This window comes from Octopus sinensis, linkage group LG5 (genome assembly GCF_006345805.1).
Source record: "Octopus sinensis linkage group LG5, ASM634580v1, whole genome shotgun sequence".
Classification (NCBI taxonomy): Eukaryota; Metazoa; Mollusca; class Cephalopoda; order Octopoda; family Octopodidae; genus Octopus; species Octopus sinensis.
The window spans coordinates 101,832,559-101,856,490 of record NC_043001.1 but is presented as its reverse complement, the minus strand read 5'-3'; positions in this window follow the sequence as shown (position 1 = coordinate 101,856,490).

Sequence of the window (23,932 nt, the reverse complement as noted above, 5' to 3'; positions counted from 1 at the left end):
AAATAAATTTTAATTTTATTAATACAGAATTTCTAAATTTTCTTCTAGTATGAAAATATGCTTACTATGTCCAGAACAAGTGAGATGAATATTTAAATTAAGCACATTACATCAAATCCAGGTATGAGTCTTAAAATAGTTATTTATCATAACTAATTTGAATAATCATTTCTATATTTGCATATGTTTTTTTTTTAAGAAAAATATTTTTTATCTTATCTTTCATTGATAAATTTTTAAAATATCAGATGAATGGAAATGAAATTTTGTGAATTTGATTCTGAAGCTAGTTTAAATCCTGTTTAATGTGAGATGTTGATTAGTTCATTATTAGTATTGCTCACAAGTTTGTCTGAGTGATCGGTATTAATAATTGAAAACCATTTTCTATAGAAATCTTTAAATTGCAATTTTTTCTTATTTAGAGGTGCAGATATGGCTGTGTGGTAAGAAGTTTGCTTCTTACCACACAGGTAAAAATGGTTGATATCATCTTTGGTAAGCTCTGAAGATAATGTGGAAACACACAGAAGCATATAGAAATGGGATTTTATATAACAAACTTTGATACATTAGCAGTGATTTGAAACCAGACCACTAGGCAGGTAGTTAGACATCACAATGAGACCACAGTAGTTTCAAGTGATTGGTTGATTAAGCAATCACTCAGCGGCGAGTTTGCAGAAACGTTAACATGCCGTGCAAAATGCTTAGCGGTATTTTGTCTGCCACTACGTTCTGAGTTCAAATTCCGCCAAGGTCGACTTTGCCTTTCATCCTTTCGGGGTCAATTAAATAAGTACCAGTTACGTACTGAGGTCGATGTAATCGACTTAATCTGTTTGTCTGTCCTTGTTTGTCCCCTCTGTGTTTAGCTCCTTGTGGGTAGTAAAGAAATAAGAAGTTTGCTTCCCAACCACAGGGTTCAATGCTACTGTGTGGCACCTTGTGCAGGTGCCTTCTACTATAGCCTCAGGCTGACCAAAGCCTTGTGAGTGGATTCGGTAGATGGAAACTGAAAGAAGCCCTTCTTATATACATAACTATCTATGTGTGTCTTTGTGTCGGTGTTTGTCTCCTGCTTCACTTCACAACTAGTGTTGGTGTGTTTATGTCCCATAACTTAGCAGTTCAGCAAAAGTGACTGATAGAATAAGTACCAAACTTTAAAAAAAATGTACTCAGATCAATTCATTTGACTGAAATTCTTCAAGGCAGTGCCCCAGCATGGTCACAGTCTAATGAGTGAAACAAGTAAAAAACAGAAAGGCCATTAGATCGATGGTGTTATAAAGGTTGCTGTCATTTCCAAAATATGAAATGTTACTGATTTAAAAATATTTTTGTCTTGTAGTGTCTGAGGGAATTCTTCTTTCAAATATGATCTGCATTAAAAGAATGGAAATTATTGACAATCATTTCTTACCTCTGATGAGACTGTGATGATAAACAGAAAGAGCAAGCTCGATAATCATTAATGGAGATACCCCCACTTGCTTGTTTAACGTCTGTTTTTCTATGTCAGCATGGGTTGGACAGGAAGTATATGAAATGAGGCTTTTGTGGTTGCATGCTCTTTCCTGCTATCCACCCTTACCTGCTTTATTAAATAGGTAATTTTTTTTTATTCTGGAGGTCTTTGGAAGCACAGAGAATCTGGTTCTAATGCCTACAAGAATGGTTAACATCATCAGTTTTCTTCTTTTTTTTACTCAAATGAAACTGTGGGATGCTGTGCAATAGGATTGAACCTCAAACCAAGAGGTTCGGGGGCAAACTTCTTAACCACACAATCATGCCTATATCTATGAAGATATTAAGGTATTGTTTTAATTAATCTTATTCATTAAATTGTGGCCATGCTACAGCACCACTGCCAATCCTAGTCCTTTGTATTTCTTTTTTCTACCAAATGGCAAAATCCACCTTGGCATAAAGAGATGTAACCCAGATGAAATGAATGATATTCAATAGAAGATTCTGAATATTTGTAAGTCTCTATAGGAACATAAGCAGCAATCAAATTGTTTAAATTATTACGCAAGAACAATGCATTATGGGAAAAATGTCCAAAGTGTGAACTAATGGATTGTGTAAAAAAATTCATGTCGCATTGCAGCAAGGAATTATGGGGAAAAAAAACCCTCAAATATTGCTGCAACGCATTATTGGGAAAGTCATTAAGGCCCAGAGTGATATATTTTGGGTGAAATCAGAAAGTATTGGCACAATGGATCATGAGTAAATCTTTACCAAAGTGGACTATAATAAATAATTGGCAGGGGGTAGGGGGTGGAAAGCATCAGGTATTATTACTGGAACAATATATTATGAGGTGGTTATCTTTTAAACGGATTAATGTAGAATGGGAGAATAGAGCAGGCACTGGAATAATACATTAGGTGTCGATAGGGAGTTGCTCTGTGAGAGGATACATGTGGGGCAGCCGACTGGAAGAACTGATGTGTGTGTTAGGGGTTAAAACCGATTTGTCATAGTCTGTGACACTTATATGACCCTTGCTACATTTACAAGTACACACATACACAAACATGTACATACATAGATATATGCACCACATAGATATATATACAATACATTAATGTATACACCATGTATAAGTAGAAACACAGGCTGCAAAAAAAAAGAAAGGAAGAGAAACTCACTCTCAACATATTAAAAAAAAAAACACCGAAACAAAAAAAAAAACATGCAAAGGAATTAATGGTAAAGGTAGATGGAAATACATAAAATCTAATAATTTTTGTCACCTTGACAACTGCTATAATGCACCGATTCCCAGGACAGATGATGTGGTAACACGCAAATGGGTGACCTACAACGAGGTTAAGCTGACTGAATCACTTGTTCTTAATTAAACAGAAATGACAGCAACAACAACAACATCAACAACAACAACAACAACATCAACATCAACAACAACAACAACAACAACAGCAGCAGCAGCAGCATCAAAATAGCTGCAATATAATTCACTAAGTCTCTGTGTCTTATCCTAAGCAAAGTGCTAAGATCTGATAGGAATCTCTAAGAATTTCTTTAATGATATCTCTAACACTTGTACCTTAGATGTTATCAGCAATGGCTTGTTGTTGTTGTTCTTGATGTTTATTGTTACTTTTGTGCATGTACATATGTGTGTGTGTGTGTGGAGTGTATATGGCATGTGGATGTGTGTCTGTGTATATGTGTGATGCAAGTATTTACTTTTTGCTTCAAGTATTGCTTAATGTTTATATATATATATAAATACATACATACATACACACAGGCACATGCACACACACATATATATATATGCATATGTGTGTACATATATATATGTCTACATCTATATATGTATATATATATATATTTTTATATGCTTATATATATATATATACTCCCACATACTTGCACAGGTGAGTATCTATATGTAAATATATATATATATGTATTCATATGTACATATTATACACACACACACAGATACACACACACACATATATGTATATGTTTATATGTATATACAAATACACACACGCATATATAAAAATGTATATATGTATATAAAAAAATACTCGTGCTTCTACTTATGAATATTATATATATACACGTATATGTGTGCACTGTGTGTGTGTGTGTAGGGGACATGCACACACACACATGCATGCGTACACACATATGTACATATGTAGGTACATACATGCATATACACATACATAAACACACGCTAGAAATAATCTCTGCTAGAATAGCTACTTGCACTCATTGTGTCTGTTATTTTATCTTCAAGCCACAAACCAAAATGTGATAACAACAACAGCAACAACAACAACAACACCAAGATACAGCAACAAACCTCACATCAACATAAATAACTCCACTAACAATACCAAATAACAACAACAACAATATAACAACAACGATTTAACTCCAAACAAATATATATATAAAAAAATTCAATCAATAAATATGAAAACATATTTTTTTTAAAATTCTTGTAATAGAAACAGAACCACAAGAGAAAGAAAAAAAGGAAAATCGACTGAGATTTCTTGTGATGTTGTTCCCTTATTTCAAAGATATCAAGGAACACAACTCCTAACAAGGAACACAAGATTATTATCTCAGACGGAACTCTTTTATTGGTTTTACTCAGTGGATTATTGTCATTCTGGAGTACTTATAACAATGGTTTTAGTTTATCACACCTAATCTTATACTTAGCCTGCTACTCATGGAAACGACCCTTATTTAGGGAACAGATGTGGGGTCAATGTTTCCTTTTGGAATTTCATTTTATGAAGTAAATAACTGAAAGGAATTTTCATTCATTTATGACAATAAATACAAACACACACTCACACACACGCATATCCACATGCTGCCACATTCACATGTCTACACACACACACATAATTACATATACATACACATGCAAGTACATGACCGATAAGTTACCACACAAGACATTCATCGACCTAAGACTACAGGAGAAGACAAATGGCCAGGATGTCACACATTAGGATTGAACTCAGGTTGGACAAAGCAAACTTCTTAATGACATGTCTATGCGTAAGTGTATCATCATCATCATCATTTAATGTCTTCTTTTCATGCTGGCAGGGTTTGGACAGTTTGACAGGAGCTGACCAGCTGAAGAGCAGCTTAGGCTCCAGTTGTCTGTTTTGGTAGGGATGTCCTTCCTAATGCCAAACACTTTACAGAATGTACTGGCTGCCTTTTATGTGTTACCATCATCGTATATATATTTATGTATATATACATATATGTATATGTGGAGGCGCAATGGCCTAGTGGTTAGGGCAGCGGACTCGCGGTCACAGGATCGTGGTTTCGATTCCCAGACTGGGCGTTGTGAGTGTTTATTGAGCGAAAACACCTAAAAGCTCCACGAGGCTCCGGCAGGGGGTGGTGATCCCTGTTGTACTCTTTCGCTCCAACTTTCTCTCACTCTTTCTTCTGTAGGCCTGCTCGCTTAGCCAGCAGTGTGGCATCATTCGAAGGCTAAAATAATGCGAACGCATTGTGACCAGCGATGTGTAACAACATCTGATGGTCTGGTCGGTTACGTGATCACATATATGTATATATATACATATACATACATACATATATATATATGTGTGTGTGTGTGTTTCTTTCAATTAATTTTAAATATAACAAAGAATTTAGTAATTTACTATTAAGCTAATGTTAGGAACATAAATAGTGACTAAGGTTTGGTGGAAGATTTTAATTCAAAACTAATGAAAACAAGACATTTGTACTACAGAGCCAGAGCCAGTTTCAGCCAAAAGGGTTAATAATTTAACTTTTAAGTTAACTTTGGAAATCATTATCCGACTAATTAACTTCCATTACATTTAACTTCTGTTAACTGAAGTCAACTTAAGTTAACTTCTGTTAACTTCGATTCAATTGAAGTTAATGGGTTTCATTAAAGGTGTTTCCAGGTGGTTTTAGGGCAAAAGCTGATTTTTTTTATTTTTCTATAATAAAAATTAGCATTAACAGTTTATCGATTCACAGTTATCAAAGTTAACTTTTTGGTGAACGGTTTAATGGTTAACGAAGTTGACTTTGCACTTGATATTGCCCACCTTTGTCAATCAGTTGCAAGTGCACACACCAAAAACCTGATTCCTTCTCTACTCTTGTTTTACCAGTAGACATCAAGCGACAGATATTCATATGGACATCTGTTTAATCTATCACATTAGTGAAGAATCACCTGCAAAGGTCAGGGGCCGTGCCCCACTCCCTTCATTAGTTCACAGAAACAAAATATGAAATCAGAGTTGAATCCTTTAATTACCAGTCAAACTTCGTTCGTTTCCTCCTCCAGACATTCAAGACGATAAAAGGGAACCTCTTGATTAGATTCACCATATTTCACATCCTTCACCTCACTTTCCTTTCAACCCCATCATATATAAACCAATAAAAAGATAGAGTTTGGGTACATCACGAGCTGTGCGTCACTAATAGCACCAAAGCTCATACATACATATAATGCACATGCATACACACATATGTATGTGTATGTATGTATGTGTGTGTGTATATATATAGATCCATATGTGTATATATACATACATATACATAGATAGATATACATATCTGTCGGTCTCTATCTATCTATCTATAGTTATATATACATATATATATATATATATATATATATATATACATGTGTATATATGCATATGTGTAGGTAGATATACATATCTGTCTCTATCTACCTATCAGTTTACATATACATACATACATAGACAATACACACATTATATTTACATATAACTGCAAATATTGTCACACACACACACACGTATAATGCACACATATACAAGGTGCATTCAAAGAGTATCCAATTTTCTTGCCAAAACTAGTGTCGAGTGGGCAAAATCCTTTGGGCAGAAGGTGATGTCACCCTTCCTGCACATGTGTGAAAGGTTTTGTGTTGGTAGGCCCCCATCAGTTTGCAGCTGTTATGTCTTGAGTACAGACATATAATGTTCACCTGTCAGATTTTCATTTTCACACAAGATGACCAAATGCATCAAGCAGGAGTATTGCATCAAATTTTGTGCCAAACTTGCTGATACTCAAACTGAAACCATCCACGAGATTCAGCAGGTTTTTGGTGAGGATGTCTTTGACAAAACTCAGATCAAGGAGTGGTACAATCCCTTCAAACATGGCTGCTCCTCAGTGGAGAGAGAGAGAGAGAGAGAGAGAGAGAGAGAGAGAGAGAGAGAGAGAGAGAGAGGCAGGCTCAGGCAAGTCATCTAAAAGTTGAAATGAGGAGCCAATTGTGAAAGTTTGGTGAATAGTCATGGAAGGCCATCCTGTAACAGCCCAGCAAATTGCTCATGAAGCGGGAATAAGTACAAAATCAGTGTCTTCCATTTTAATGGCGGCTTTGTGTATGAGGACAATGTTGGCACACGTACACACTCTTAAATACTCTCTATGAGCAGAGAAAAAATATTTTACTAATATGTGTGAGCAAAAAATATAAAATAATTCTTTCTTACAAAGGTAGATGGCTAGAAATTTGCTATGAAAGCATAAAGTTAACCTATTCAACCCCTATACCCATTTTGCCCACCAACTCTGTCAGCTTGTTGTCTGAATTATGCATATAATATTACTAAATAATATACAAGACCACCAAGATTTGGAAGGGAATATAATGTTTTATACAATGACCCCAAAACTTGACAGGTTTTATTTTGGAGTGAGGAGGTAAAGTGAATTATATAATGTTCCTAGCACATGAATAGTCGTTTATTTTCAGGGAGGAATATAATTGATTTTATAATTATTTAATTCTTGGTTGGTACTTTTTTAGGGAAGTGTAGTACTTTGGTGGTGCTTTATTTTAAAGTGAGTACACTCTATTATGTAACGACTCTAATACTTGAGGAGTACTTTATTTTGGGAGCAGGTATACAAAGTCTGATCAAAAAGTATTGGAACTGTTGTTATGGTAACAGAGCTAAAGTACATAGAGTGAAACCACTTGGCTGAGACTGGCTTCGAAGTCTGCTGTGCTGCCCACTAAGTTATAATGTTCCTGCTTAGTTGTGTTGTTTACAGCAATGCCTGGAAGGGAAGTGTGTAGAGTGTGGTTGTCACAAAATGATTAGGTTTCAGCTGTGCAGAATCTTTTTGATTGTGTTGAGGAAGACAAAACCATTTTGGAAATGGTTGTAACAGGGGATGTCTTATGCTGTGGTCCTGAAACCAAGGCTCAGCTTTTGCATTGGAAGACCCCCTCCCCCGCCCAATATGATTTCAAGATACCAAGGAAATCCAAGAGCATGCAACAAGGCAGCTGCTTGCTTTCTTTAAAAAAATGTTCCAGGAATATTTCCACCAATGGAAAAAATGCCGATAAAATGGTTGGTTTCAGAAGGGGAGAACTTTGAAGGAAATTAAATGCCAAGTTGGAATGTGTTGTACTTTTTCCTTTTCATAGCCCCAGTTCTGATAATTTTTGATCAGACCTTGTATAGTCTTCTACAGATCAGCACTAATACTGATTAATAATTCAATCAGTTAATCCCCAGGGATATTTCAAAATCACCGATGCACCATCGGTCCTACCAAGCCACTGCTATTGATACCAATTTACAGATAATTGGTATTGAACAATCAGGTAAAACGGTACTTGATTAGCTAGAAATAGGTAACCAAATTTGCCTCATATCACACAATCATTGACTAACCTCAACTTACAATTGTCCAAGAACAATTACAGTTATGTCACAAAGTCTGTTCTTTACCTGTTCCCTAAAATGGTCAGCAGTCATGGTATTGCTGTATTCCATCTGAGTCTCAATAATCAGACTCTATTGCAGTGGTTCTCAACGATTTTTATTTCCAGGCCAGATCCAAAAGCTGGAATTTTTAGGGAGCTGCACCAAAAACAAGTAAAACACAAGCAAAATGAAGAAAAATCTATTATTTTTATTGAGGGAAGTCAGTCAGGGACTGTTGGAAGGATGGCTGAGGGCTGCATAAGGCCCTGGAAGTTGACTTTGAGAACCAATACCCTATAGTCTAAAAAAAAAAGCCCAGAAAATGTACATTCTGGATAAGACAGCTGTAGATGTACTATACTTGGAAAATAAGAGAGGGTGGCTGATTCTGGAATGTCTTTGATCATAGATCTACTTGATCCTGGATAACCTAGGGTTAAACAACAACAAAAAAAAAAGATATAACTTACACAGGAATGAAACTTGATGAGTCAGACCCCAGTTCCAGAGTAGCGAGCTTCAGGGAAAGCAAAAGGAACCAATTATGTGGGAGTTGGAAGAAGAAAAAAAAAACCCATGTGACATTTATTACATATATGAAAGGAATCTTTGCTTGGAAGCTGAGGATTTGCTTCAACATAATGAAGACAGCAAACATTATTATTATTATTATTATTTGGGATTGGTTGACACTCAGAGGAAAATGGAGCTGGCGAATAAAAGAGAACGAACCAATATATGATGATGATGACGACGACGACGACGATGATGATGATGATGATGATGATGAGGATGATGATGATGAGGAGGAGGAGGAGGAGGATGATGATGATGATGGAGAGAATGATGATGATGATAGAGATTATGATGGTGAGGATGAGAATGATGACAATCATGGTAATTACAAGAAAAGAAACAAACAACGATGATGTTGAATATGAATTTGAATATGATGATGAAGGAGAAAATGGTGTAGATAATGATGATGATGATGATGATGACAATGGGGATGGTGATGATGAAGATGATGATGATAATGATGATGATGGTGATGATAATGATAATGATGACGACAACGACAACGATGATGATGATGATAATGATGATGATGATGAAGGAGAGAATGATGTAGATGATGATGATGATGAGGAGGAGGAGGAGGGGGATGACGATAATGATGACAATGCTGCTGCTGATGACGATATAGATAACGATGATACTGTTGATAATGTTGATGATAATGAAGAAAATGATGCAGATGATGTCAATGATGTTGATGATGATGATGATGATGATGCAGATGATGCTGCTGCTGATGGTGTAACTATAAGTATTCATATATGCCATTAGTCACCCGCCGCTGCAATAACGAATTTAGCCAGATGATAGTAAATTGTTCATAGTCTAGCATGACTAATTGAATATAAATAAGACACAAGTCACGAGTTGCTGTTTCATATGTGAGGAAGTAATACGACAGAATATCGGTCATTGATTGTCCAACCAAACATCAATAATATGGCCACCACTTCAGAAGAGATTTACTCCTGACACTCAACTAGTCCTTACACAGCCTGTTTATTTGATCGTTCTTTCATTGTTTGCCTAAACCAGTGGCTCTCATCTGTGACTCTATGGGCTTCAAGTGGCACTCAAGCACCCTTTTGGCAGCCACTGACAATTTTCCCTCTTTAATTATAATCAAGTTTTTTTTAATTAGTTCATGTTTTACTTTATTTGGTGCTAAAATATTCCCAGTTGTGGATCTGGCCCAGATATTAAAATGGTTGAGAATTGCTGACTTAAGTTGTTTTACTTAAAATGGTAGGGAAACCACGAGCCCGCAACGTAGTTAAAAGGATAAGGAAACCACAAGCCCCCAACATAGTTGCAAGATGGTAAATTATATTAAAGAGCCTGATGTTTTGTATACTAGGATACTAAGTTAGATGGGAAATTTGGGGACACACACACACACACACACACACACAAACACATAAACACACACTATGCTATGTATGTAGCCTAGTCATTAGGGTGTTACACCCATGATTACAAGACGTTTGAGTCCTGTATTGGGTAGCATGTTATATTCTTGAGTGAATCACTTCATTTCATGTTGCCCCAGTCCACTAAGCTGTAAATGGATAACCCTGAGACAAAATAGGCCTCTGATTAAGAGGAATGTTGGCCTTCTCACTTAACCAATGGAGTGGCATTATTCAAAGGGTAAAACAATGTGAAACACTTTGTGCCCAACGATGTATAACGCCATCTGATAGTCTGGTCAATACTGTGATGCTGTGATGTGCATCCATAAATAATCTGAGAGAAACAAAATATGTGAATGGATATTGAGGTAGAGCAATGGTTGGGTGGTTGAAGAATTTGCTATGAAGCCATTTGGTCCTTCATTTAATCCGTTTGTGTGAAACCATGTGGAAAGGACTTCGGCATCAGGTTTTTGATAAACTTGTAATTTGAAGTCTAACACAGAGATATTAACTTAACAATTTGACAAATAGAGAGCAATGTAATAAGTACTAAGCTTTAAGAAAAAATACTGGAATTCTTATGAGCGACTAAAACTTTCAAATCCTGTAGGAAGATGGCTCTGCATCAGTCGAGGAAGAAAGAAGAATGACTCTGTGTGTGTGTATGCGTGTATTATTGTATACATATACATAGATTCACACACACACACACACACACACACACACAAACATACACATGCACACACCATATATATGCATACATACACACATAGAGAGGCACACACATTCACTTTTGCATGAATGCACAAGCATAAATGTACATATTATACAATGTATATATATATTTATATGTATTTATAATATACATACACACACATACATACACACACACACACACACCACACACACACACACACACACACACACACACACATATATATATGCAGGTGCAGGTGGCACGTAAAAAGCACCCACTACACTCACGGAGTGGTTGGCGTTAGGAAGGGCATCCAGCTGTAGAAACATTGCCAGATTAGACTGGAGCCTGGTGCAGCCTTCTGGCTTCCCAGAACCCCGGTCGAACCGTCCAACCCATGCTAGCATGGAGAACGGACGTTAAACGACGATGATGATGATGATGATATATATATATATATGTAATTACATACCTATATATATATATTGATGTTGATGTTATTGATATATAAATACCTATGTATCCCAACACACACTCATAATATATGATTAAAGAATTAATAAATTATTAACCTACGTCTGATCAAAAGGTGCCATTCAGTGCTTGCATTATTTCTTTTCCTCTTTGTATCATTTGTATAGATTTTGTTCTCTCTATTTAAGCGAAAACACACACACACACACACAGTACACATATATATAAATATTTGCAGAGATGTTTCATGCACACACACACACACACACAGACATATATATGTTCTATAATTTTTCGAAAGAAAAAGCAATATAATTATATATACATATGTGGTTAAGGAACTTGCTTTACAATCACATGATTGTAAAGGGTCAATCTCATTTTGTGGCACCTTGAGCAAACATCTGCTATAGCCTTGGGCTGACCAAAGCTTTCCAAGAGAATTTGGTACCTGAAAACATAGTAGAAACTTACTGTATTTATTGAAGGCATATACATATATATGTGTGTGTGTGTGTGTGTGGAGGCACATGGCCTAGTGATTAGAGCAGCGGACTTGCAGCCGAGGGATCATGGGTTTGAATTTCAGACCGGGCGATGTGTGTGTTTATGGGCAAAACGCCTAGGCTCCGGCAGAAGGTAATGGCGAACTTCTGCTGACTCTTTCAGCTCACCTGCGATGGACCGGCAGCCCATCCAAGTGGGGAACCTATATGCCATGGAAACTGGGAAACTGGCCCTATGAGCCACGCGTGGCTCAAGAAGGAACAAACAACAACAACAACATATATATATATATATAATTAATTAATAAGGGTGAGAGAATTAGATACTAATTTAATAGTATATCTATTCAACACCAAGTGGCCTAGTGCTCCGAGAAACCTGGATTATTATAATATTTTATAATATATTATAATATTTTTACAAAATAAATATAAGAGAGTGGTCACTATATGGCTCACTCTAGCACCAGTTAATCCAAAAGGTTTCAACCACAAAAATACATGTTTCCCATGAAAGTCAGTACGATTGTTAGCTCACACGGACAGGGCAAATAAAAAATAACAAATAACAAATAATAAATAATAAATAATAAAAAATGTTATTTTTTATTTGCCCTGTCCGTGTGAGCTAACAATCGTACTGACTTTCATGGGAAACATGTATTTTTGTGGTTGAAACCTTTTGGATTAACTGGTGCTAGAGTGAGCCATATAGTGACCACTCTCTTATATTTATTTTATATTATATATATATATATATATATATGTATGCCTTCAGGTAGATGGCTGTGCTTGATCTATAAGAAAGGCATAGGTAGAAATTCCATAAGATGCACTTAATGCAAGCAATGGACACATAAGATGTGCAGCAATATCAGAGAAAGATTAATTGGGAAGTAGTTCTTGTGTGTGGAAGGTGCACAGGTACAATAAACACTGATAATGTACAAGAAATAGACTCCATCAAATGTCAGTGAAGTAAGAAGAGGTAGTTGATAGCTTCTGTAATCTAGGTGACCAAGTCAGTAGCAGAGGTGGGGGCTCTGAGAGTGTAGCTGTGAGAATAAGAATAGGTTGGGAAAAGTTCAGAGAGCACCTACCCCTGTTGGCAACAAAGGGACTTTCCTTCAGAGTATGAAGCCTGTGTGTCAACAGCTACGCAGTGAAAGATGGGCTGTAACCACCGGAGTCATGCATAGGTTTGAAAGAAATGAAGCTGGTATGCTTTGTTGGATGTGCAATGTCCACGTGCACGTTCGACAGGGTGTAAGTGTCTTGAGAGAAAAGTTTGGCATAAGAGGCATCAGATGTGGTGTGCAAAAGAGATGACTGTGCTGGTAGGGTCACATGATGCATATGGACAAAAACAGCTGTGTAAAAAATTGCCAACCTTTAACTGTGAAGGGAACCTGTGGAAGAGGTAAACCCAGGAAGACATGGGATGAAGTGGTAAACCATGATCTTTGAATGCTGGGCTTTGTGTAGGCAATGACTAGTGACCAAAACCTTTGGCCAGGTGCTGTGTTCAAGAAAACCTGTCAAGCAAAGTGAAAGCATAGTCGTGGCCAATGCTGGTGCCATGTAACTGTCGCCCATGCTGGTGGCACATAAGAGGTACCTATCAAGCTTTGGTCCTCACAGGCAATGACAAATGACAGAGATTTTTGACAATATGCCATGCTTCAGTAGAAGACCCATCAAACCAAGTGACATTGTAGTTGTGGCAGATAGATAGTAAATGTTTTTAGTTTTCATTACCTTTGAAGTTTATCCCTAATAGTGGTTTGGATTTTGGCTGTTCCTTCTAACGTGCAAGGAATTCTATGACGTCTACCTCCTTACGTGTTTAAATGTACACTGTATTTATATGAATAATATATAGTCTATTGACGAATTTTTTTTACACACTAGGCCACTGGTAGTAAAAATTTCTAAAAGTTTTTATTACCCTGATATTATTAATTATATATATATGTATGTATATATATACATTTCCATATATATATGGACACACACACACATCTATATATATGCTTTGGCATAATTAAAATTATTTGTTTTCCTATGCAGACTTCTCGTCTCTTCTTCATGGGAAAAGTGATGAGATTTCTAACAAGGAGTTCAAGAGTTTGTGTATTTTGTGTCCTTTTACATCACACACACACACACACACACACACACACACACACACACATGCACACACATACACACACATGCACGCACACACATACACACTCACTCACACACACACACTCTCTCTCTCTCTCACACACACCATCCTACCAAATATAAAACACACAGACACATTTACACACACCACAATAAATGGTCAACTCACACAAACACAAACACATGTATACACACACATATAGAGAAGTGCAGAGACACACACACCATTCTGACCTCTAAGACCAGTCCTAAAAACCACTGAACCATGACAGACTAGCCCAGAAACAAAAAATCCTTTTAATTTCAGATTGCTCTTCCTTCTCCCACTCCAACCAACCACCTACACTGTCCCTTAAAATAGCGGACAACCCTTAGCTACACACAAAATAAAAAATGCTAAGGTTGGTTCATCTCAAATTCTTTGTAAACTCCTTTATATCTACTTCTGTGTATATATATACAACCAAACAAACATGATTTTTATTGAACTCCAAATAATTTTTGTTGAATATTTTCTTGTAAACTGTTTTTAACATTTTCTTATTATTATCAAAGAATGTATATATGTATTTTAATACTTTTGTGACAACCAGTATTTAACACAACAAAGCTTATACAAAGCTTTACATTTTACTTTTGACAATCTGTTTAAAAAAAAAGTGAAACCGATCAAGTGAATAAACATCTTTAAAATTGCTTTTTCAAACCTTCTTTCATATATATTTCCACTCGTGCAGTACCTTACAACTTCACTTTGTTATATATATATATATATATATATATATATGTATATAGTGAGAATTTACAAAAAACAAAAGACGAAGACAGGGGTGTAAACAACAAACTGATGTATTAGTTTAATGCTTGGGATGTGAGAAAGTCTTTTACGTTTTGAGCCTATGCTCTTCGACAGAAAACAATAAAGGTTTAGTGGCTAACGATACAATCATGGTGTATCTCCTATATATATATATATATAATATATATATATATATATATTATATATATATATATATATATATATATGTGTGTGTGTGTGTGTGTGTGTGTGTGTATACACGCACATATGTATGTATATATATATATAGGAGATGGTGTGTTTACTTGCATTTGATTACATGACGTTTACAATGTTGTAAACAATGTTGGCTTATACAATTAAGTGAAATATTATTCAATATTAGGAAGTGAAGTGTAATAAACTTAGAGGAAGCTGCATCTTTGCAGATTGTTGTAATGGGTTTAACTTTGCCTCTTTTACTAAAGTCATGTGATGGAAAGAACAATGCCAAAGCTGGAGTTGTGGAGATAAAATTGGAACAGAATTGCAAACACACAGGCATGCATACATATACAAACATATACACTTAGATAAACATACACACACACATGCAGAGAGAGAAAGAGATAACGAGAGAGAGAGAGAGAGGGGGGAGAGGGGGGATACAGAAGACTGGTGCTTATAGATGTGGAGGAGTGACATGACGATAGAAACAGAAGCATCTATATGTATGACACCAGAACAATCGTTAAGGACGAAGTACATGAAGTACAGAATGGACAGCACTACCAAGAGTGACAAATGCAGGGTGTGTGGTGAGAGGGGTGAATTGGTATGGCACATTGTTAGTGAATGCCTGAAACTGGCACAGTGTCAATACAAAAGACAACATGACAATGTGTTGAGAATAATCCATTGAGAGGGGCTCTGTGGAAATTACAGCCTACAAAGAGGAAAGACCAAATCCCAGAAGGAGTCACTGAGAATAAAGACTGCAAAATCCTGTGGAATGCAAGGATTCTGTGTGACAATCGGATCAAACATTGGAAACCTGACATTGTTGTGGTGAACAAAAATGAAAAGAAAAATGCCTGATAATTGACATAACATGTCCTGGTGATGACAGGATCAGAGGAAATGAAGAAGAATAAGTGAACAGCTATGATGTTTTGAAGTGGGAAATATGAAGGTTGTGGGCAATGAAAGGAGCTGACGTGATAGCAATGGTAGTTGGTGCACTTGGAAGTATCAGCGCTCAAATACCAAAATGGCTCAAAAAGATTGGTACAAATGTGAAGGTAGAACACCTACAAAAATCAACATTGCTTGGGACTGCAAGAATTCTTTGCAGGGTTCTTGAAGCAAGTGTCCCCTAAGTTTGCTGGTTGTGGCCAGCTGACACTTTGCACCATACCCAGCAAAATACTCTGAGAGTTTTCATCAAATAATGATACCAATAACAATAATAATAATAATAATAATAATAATAATAATAATAATAATAATAATAATGATAATGATAATAATAATAATAATAATAATAATAATAATGATAATAATAATAATAATAATAATAATAATAATAATAATAATGATGATGATGATGATGGGTCTCCCATCAAAGGCAACGTATGAGCATTCAATTTTTGTCAAATGATCTGCACGAATGATTTGTTTATAGTGATCATATATTTGTGCCTCAAATTAGCTCACTCTCTCTATCAAATTGATGTTGTGTGAACAGGTGCCATGGTGTGCCATGCACAAAGTGTCAAAGTGATCGTAGAGCAACGTGAGATGAAGTGTTTTGCTCAAGACCACAATGCACCACCCAGTCTAGGAATTGAAACCACGGTCTATCAATCACGAATGCAATGCCCTAACCACTGGGCCAATGATGATAATAATAATAATAATAGAATAGACAACACATCAGAAGGTGATAAGTACAGAATCTGTGGACAAAACGGTGAAACTGTATGGCATATTACCAGCCAATGTATGCCTCTAGCCCAAAAGGACTATAAGAGATACCACGACAATATAGCAAGGATTGTCCATTGGACACTTTGCAACAAGTATGGACTTGACAGAGCAAAAAATTAGTACAACCACAAACCTGAAGGCATCGTCGAAAATAGAAATGCAAAGATCCTGTGGGATTTTATGATTCAGTGCGACCATGAGATAGAGAATAGGCAGCCAGATATAGTGTTAATTGAGAAAGAACACAAACTATGCTGAATCATAGATATAGCATGCCCAGCTGACGACAAGGTATGCTATAAGGAAGAAAGAAAAGTCGATAGATATGACAGGTTAGCTTGGGAGGTTAAGCAGTTGTGGTCGATGAAAAAGGTGGTAGTAGTACCAATAATTGCCGGAGCCCTGGAAACAGTGAGTAAAAATCTTGAGTAGAACACGGAACAAATAGGGGCTGCAATAAGAGTGGAGCACTTGCAGAAAACAGCACTGCTTGGAACTGCTCAAATACTCCAGATGGTGCTCAAAAAATAAGGGGTGTTACCTTAGTTCACTGGTAGTGAACAGCTGGCACCATAGTACATCTCCAGCATTAGAAGCAGTGCAAAGGCAATAAAATGATAACAATAATGATAATAACCCTTTCTATTATAGTCGCAAAGCCTGAAATATCAGTGGTGGGGACTGGTTGATTATATCAACCCCAGTACTTGACTGGTACTCATTTTATTGACCCTGAAAGGATGAAAGGCTAAGATGACCTTGGCAACATTTGAACCTAGAACAGAATGACAGGCAAAATGCCACTAAGCATTTAATCTGGCATGCTAACGATTCTGCCAACTTGCCGCCTTAATAATAATAGAAATACTGCTGCTGCTGCTGATGCTACTACTACTACTGCTGCTGCTGCTGCTGCTACTACTACTACTACTACTAATAATAATGATGATGATTTCATTTATTCGCCACGGAGGCGAAAGATGAGGGGGACAATACAGAGACAGACATTAAAGTGTGGGGATTTACATATAGTAATGAAATGATAAATAAAAAAAATTTAGATTTCAAAAAATAAATAAAAATGTATACATGGTGTACATTGGGAAAGAGGAGACAAATGCATAGAATATAGAAGTACCAAAAAATAAAATAGTAATAATAATAATACAGTAACCATCAGAGCATCACAACAAATCACAGCACATACCCAAGGCACACAGAGCTGTGCTCAGTAGTGGTGAAAGCACGCTATAAAAATAAAACTACTTAATAATAATAATAATAATAATAATAATAATAATAATAATAGATTGGATCTAGTTGTGGTTGACAAGATGCACCACATGTGTTATATAGTTGATGTTGCATGCCCCTTTGACCCACAAATAGTCAAGAAGGAAGACGAAAAGATAGATAGATATAACCCTCTTAAGTACGAAATACCTCAGCTACTGAAATTAAGAAGGTGAAGATATTGTTGGGTCCTTGGGGACAGTATCAGAAGGCATCAAGAGGAATATAAAGGAAATTGGAATAGAGTGCTCAGTAGAACTGTTACGAAAGGTTTGCCTCCTTGGTATGGCCAGAATATGTCAGGAAAGTATTAGGTAGTTGAAAAGAATGAATAACAAGGTACTTTAGGCTGGAGGTAGTAAGCCTGCTATGCATGCAAGACTCCTATGACAAAAGAAATGATAACAATAACTTTGTAGAAAGTCTAGAGCTGGTACAGATGAGTGATAACGTATCGAACTTTGTTAGGAAATCAATGTAAAACTGGAATACAGAGTTAACTTTATGTGGAAAATTTTTGGTGAGAGTTAACATCAAGAAAGGCATATTTCAAGGAGATATCCTATCACCTTTGCTGTTTGTGATTTGTTTGATACCCCTCATGCAGATACTATGGAAAGTGACATTGGGGTACCCCTTGATGATTGGAGTAAAATTAAATCACATGTAGTAGATGGATGATTTAAAGATCTTTGGAAAGACCGAATGTGAAATAAATGGCCTAGTTTCAACAGTGCAGATATTCAGTTAGGAGATTGGAATGGAATTTGGGACTAAAAAGTGTGGTATGCTTATAATACAAAGAGGCAAAGCAGTGTCGTCTGATGGTGTAGAGCTGCCCAACGGTGAGGAAATCAAGGATATTGAGACTAATGGATACAAATATCTGGGGATTTTAGAATACACCAAAATTAAGGGAAGTGAAATGGGAGAGTGAAGAACCAAGTTATTTATGGGAAGTAGACTCAATGGAAAAAACCCAAAATCAGAGCAATGAACACATGGGCTGCTTCCTTAATGTGATATGGCACAGGTTTTGATTGGTGGAGAAAGAATGAGCTTGAGGAAATGGACTGGGAAACTGGAAAAGTGATGACAATTAACAAAGAACTACACCTCAGAAACAATACTGACAGACTGTATGTGCCTAGAAATACGGGTGGAAGAGGTCTCGTAGGATGCAAAATCCATAGTGTCAATAAGAAGAACAATCTGGGATGGTACATCAAACAATATAGTGAAACCTTGCTTGCCACTGTTAGAATTAACTATATGATACCGACCAAAAATGTGATGCACCCACAAATATTTAAGAAACAAGATGAAGAATAAAGAGTAAACAACTGGAAAATGAGACCATATCTCAGAGAAATCAAAGAAAAGACAAGCCCAACACTTGGAGATGGCTAAGGGAAAGTGATCTGAAAGGATGCACTGAGGCATTGATATGCAGCGCTCAGGAACAAACTCTGAGAACTAATTACACCAAGTTCCGAATAGATAAGAATAGTGAATCACCCCTTAGTAGGATGTGTAGCAGCAGAAATGAAACAACCTCACATATTGTGAGTAGGCATAGCAAGTTGACCTAGAGGGCCCCCTTGGATCGATAAAAAATCACTCTTTTTGCCATAGCAACCACATCTTTATAGCTTGTGAATTTTAACCATCACGGGTCTCATCCTCACCACGCATTTAGTATGCCTGCTAATTTTCAGCTCGATCCTAGCCTCGGTTTGGCCACCATTAATCGTCAAAGCAAAATGTGCATACAATTTTCGTCCAAGGACTGTTTTAAAGATATAGATTAATAATAATAATAATAATAATAATAACAACAACAACAACAATAATGATGATGATGATAATCTCTATTTATATAAAGCTGAAGTTGTCTGTGTCTGGCAGGTTTGGTAGCCTTCAACTAACACTATCTCCTCTGAGACCCTGCGGTGCAAGTTGACCAAAATTGAGAGTATGATAGAAGAAGGCTTGCTCTTCCTTCCGTAGGAGAAATTCAAATCGGACCATGATAACATCAATAATTATTTACATAAAAAAGGTGCTTTTTTTCTGTGAAAATCCCTATTTTTACAATTTTTTTACTGCTGTGTCGCCATTTTTCAGTGTATTTCAACCAGAAAAATGTTCACTTAAAGAGAATAATAAGCTACATAATGCAAAATTTTTACTTTTCAAAAATTCCAATTCTAAAGGGTCAAAACAAACCTGAGCGATACTGCTAATAATAATAATAATGATAATAATATGATCTAAGGTTCCTCATTTAGGTACAAGACCAGCAATTTTGAGGAAAAGGGATTAATTAATACCATTAAGCTGAGTCCTTAACCCAGAAAGAATGAAAGACATTTTAGCTGAGCAGTGTTTGCTCTCAGAATATATATAAAAAAAAAGATCAAATAAGTGCAAGGCATTTAGTTTGGTGTGCGAGGCAGCAAGTGGAAAGAATTGTTAAATTATCAAAGAGAATGCCTAGCAGCTTGTTTTCTAGCTCTTAACATCCACAGTTTAAATTCCACAGTTCCAAGGAAGTCGATTTTTACTTCCCATTCTTTCCAGGTTCATCATCATCATCATTTAATGTCCATTTTCCATGCAAGCATGGATTGGACGGTTTGACCAGGGTCTGGTAAGCTATGGAGGCTGCACCAGGCTTCAGTCTGATCTGGTAGAGTTTCTACAGCTAGATGCCCTTCCTAACGCCAACCATTCCATGAGTGTAGTGGGTGTTTTTAACGTACCACCGACACAGGGGCCAGAAGAGGCTGGCAAACGGCCATGATCGGTTGGTGCTGTTATGTGTCAATGAAACAGACACCAGTCAGGCAGCGCTGGCATCTGCTATGTTCGGACGGTGCTTTTTACGTGTGACCGGCACAGGTGTCTTAACTACAATTTCCATTTGATTTTTATTTTGATGTTGGTGTTGACAAAATAAATACCAGTTGAAAATACCTGAATGAAACTTGTTAGGTACAGATATGGAACTGACTTTACAATATAAGCAAACCTGTAACTGATGAGCAACTTGACCTAATGGACCTTCCAGATGGCTCTCACCTGTCAGTGTTAGTGGCAGGTAGAAAACCAAGATGCCACATATGTGGATCTGTGATTCACTTAAAGCTTTCTGACCTCAAACATGGAAAACAACACTCCAACCTCTGTCAACTCTACAAACACCACAAACACAAAATGATGCTGACATGCTCAAAACGCCCACACCCACACCAAGACAATGAAAGAGTTTACTCCCAGTTGCCATGGAAAAGCAAGCTTCTCCTGAACGCCCTGCTTACCAAGCCAACGACAGCAATGGCATGGAGAAAGAAGAGCAGACTGAATAATGGACAAAAGGAAGAAAATGAAAGAAGAGGAGGGTTCACAGCCCTATGCTAAAAACACAACAAAAAGATGCACAAATACTATAACAAGAACGTGAACAACTACAAAAACAGCAACATCATCAACAGAAACAGCCAATAAAGAAAGTGCAAAAACAAGAAAATACTTCCAGTTGTTGGCGAAATGGATCCATCAATTCCACTGCTGTAAACAAATGCGACAGTGAATTAATGGGTTTTGTAAATCAAAATAAAAGCAAAATTGAGACAGAGGGAAAGGAATTTGAGGATTTCATCCTCAAAATCTTGAAGGACAGGCTATTAGTTAAAATGTCATCAGATGTTTATAAGACACTCTGTGAAAAATTTTCATATAATGTGGGGATTTAAAAAAAAATTAATTAACAAAAGGCTTTTGGAAGGGCCTTTTAAAAAACCTTTGGCCAGTAGAGAGGCTCCCAAAATCTGGGCTTCTTGAAAATCAAGGTGAGGGACCCCTTTTTCTTTCTCTCACTAACATGATTGAGCTGAGAGTGGGGTGTGCAAATGTGTGAGACCTGGGATCAGCTTGGAAGCAAGGTCACTTGCTCATTGATCTCGTGCTGCTTGATTTAGATGTGGCCACCATTAGTGAAACAGGAATTTCCAGAAAGCTTGCTCTAGCATTCATTTCCGGGGACTACAAGATATTTTAATCCTGTGGTCTATTGGGAGCAAGTGGCGGTGTAGCAGTGCTACTCCAAATATCCATTGATCTCCAAGTACGACCTATCTTCTTGCACGTGGATGGTAAGGTGGTGGTCTGGATGTTAATGGCAGTGAAGGTGGTGCCTTTGGACAGGTAGCAGTTTATCACCTGACAGGGGCTGGAAGGCTAGATTTCTTCAGGCGTCTAGAAACATTCTTGGGAATATCTCACTCTTTAGTACTATTGGGGGACTGGAATAGTATTTTGGATGCACTAAAAGACTGTAGGTTTAGTACATTGCAGAAAAGGTGACTAGTTAACCCAATACAAACATGGTGTACAACAATTGTTTTGATCACTCACCTTTCAGGTGTAAAGGGGAAAATCAGATAATGTGAGGAATTTCACTTCAGAGAGTTTTGCTGTAGAAATGAATTTCTTTAATCCTCTATCTTTTTACTTGTTTCAGTCATTAGACTGTGGCCATGCTGAGGCACCACCTTGAAGAATTTTTAGTTGAATGAATTGATCCCAGAATTTATTACATTTTTTTAAAGGCTGGTACTTATTCTATCAGTCTCCGTTAGCCAAATTGCTAAGTATATCATTGTAATATACTAACAGATTTATTATTTTGAGATTAAAATAAAAATTTCTAGTGAGGCTGTTCATAGTTAGAGATGGTCAGATTGCTGGTAGAAAGAGGCAAGTATTTGGTGGAATTTGAACTTGGAACATCGGAGGATGAAACCAGAAAATGCAAAGCATTTGGTTCTGGGTTCTACTACTTCTCTTTCTCAATAGAAAAAATAAATTATATTAATAAAAAAATAAATAAAATAAATATATATAAAAACCCGAAAAGAAGGAAAACCGAACAATAAAAATATATTAAATGAATAAACTGTTCCAGAGTCTTCTTGAAGGCACTTAAAAAGCCTTTGAAGCAAGGAGGTCAAAGAAGAGAACCATCAATTCTGATTTAAACTATAGAGTAGCCTGCCATTGATGGATATGCCTTGGGACCCCAGTTTCACATAGATTTATCCACAGGTCACAGCAGCAGCAGCAGCAACAGCAGCAGCTACAACAAGAACAACATCAAAAAAAGAAAAAGGAGAAAAGAAGCTGAGAGAAAATCAAAATATATCAGAGATAATAACTATTGTGTTTGTTTCTGTTAAAGTATATTAACAAAAGTATAAGTAAAAAAAAAACAAACCAGAAATATGTTTTTTTTTTATCTCTTCTAAAATCCATTTTGATGTTGTTGATAATATACTTATTGTAGTTGTTTTTTTGTTATTTTATTCTCAAATTAAAGGATTTTTAAAGCAAAGCTTAAATATTATTTCCTTCAATGTTTTTTTCCCCCCCCAAATATTCTTCAGAAAATATTCTAATGATGGTGTTTTTTGCTTTTTATAAAATGTTTCAGAAAATAAACTTACACACATATTATATATACATATATATATATATATATATATATATATATATGTGTCTATCTATCTGTCTATATATATATATACACATAATCGTGTATAATGTGCACAAACACATACTTCTAATATATAATATAATATGATAAAATATAACAATATAATATATATATATGTGTGTGTGTGTGTGTGTGTATGTATATATATATGTATATATACGTATATATATATATATTTACA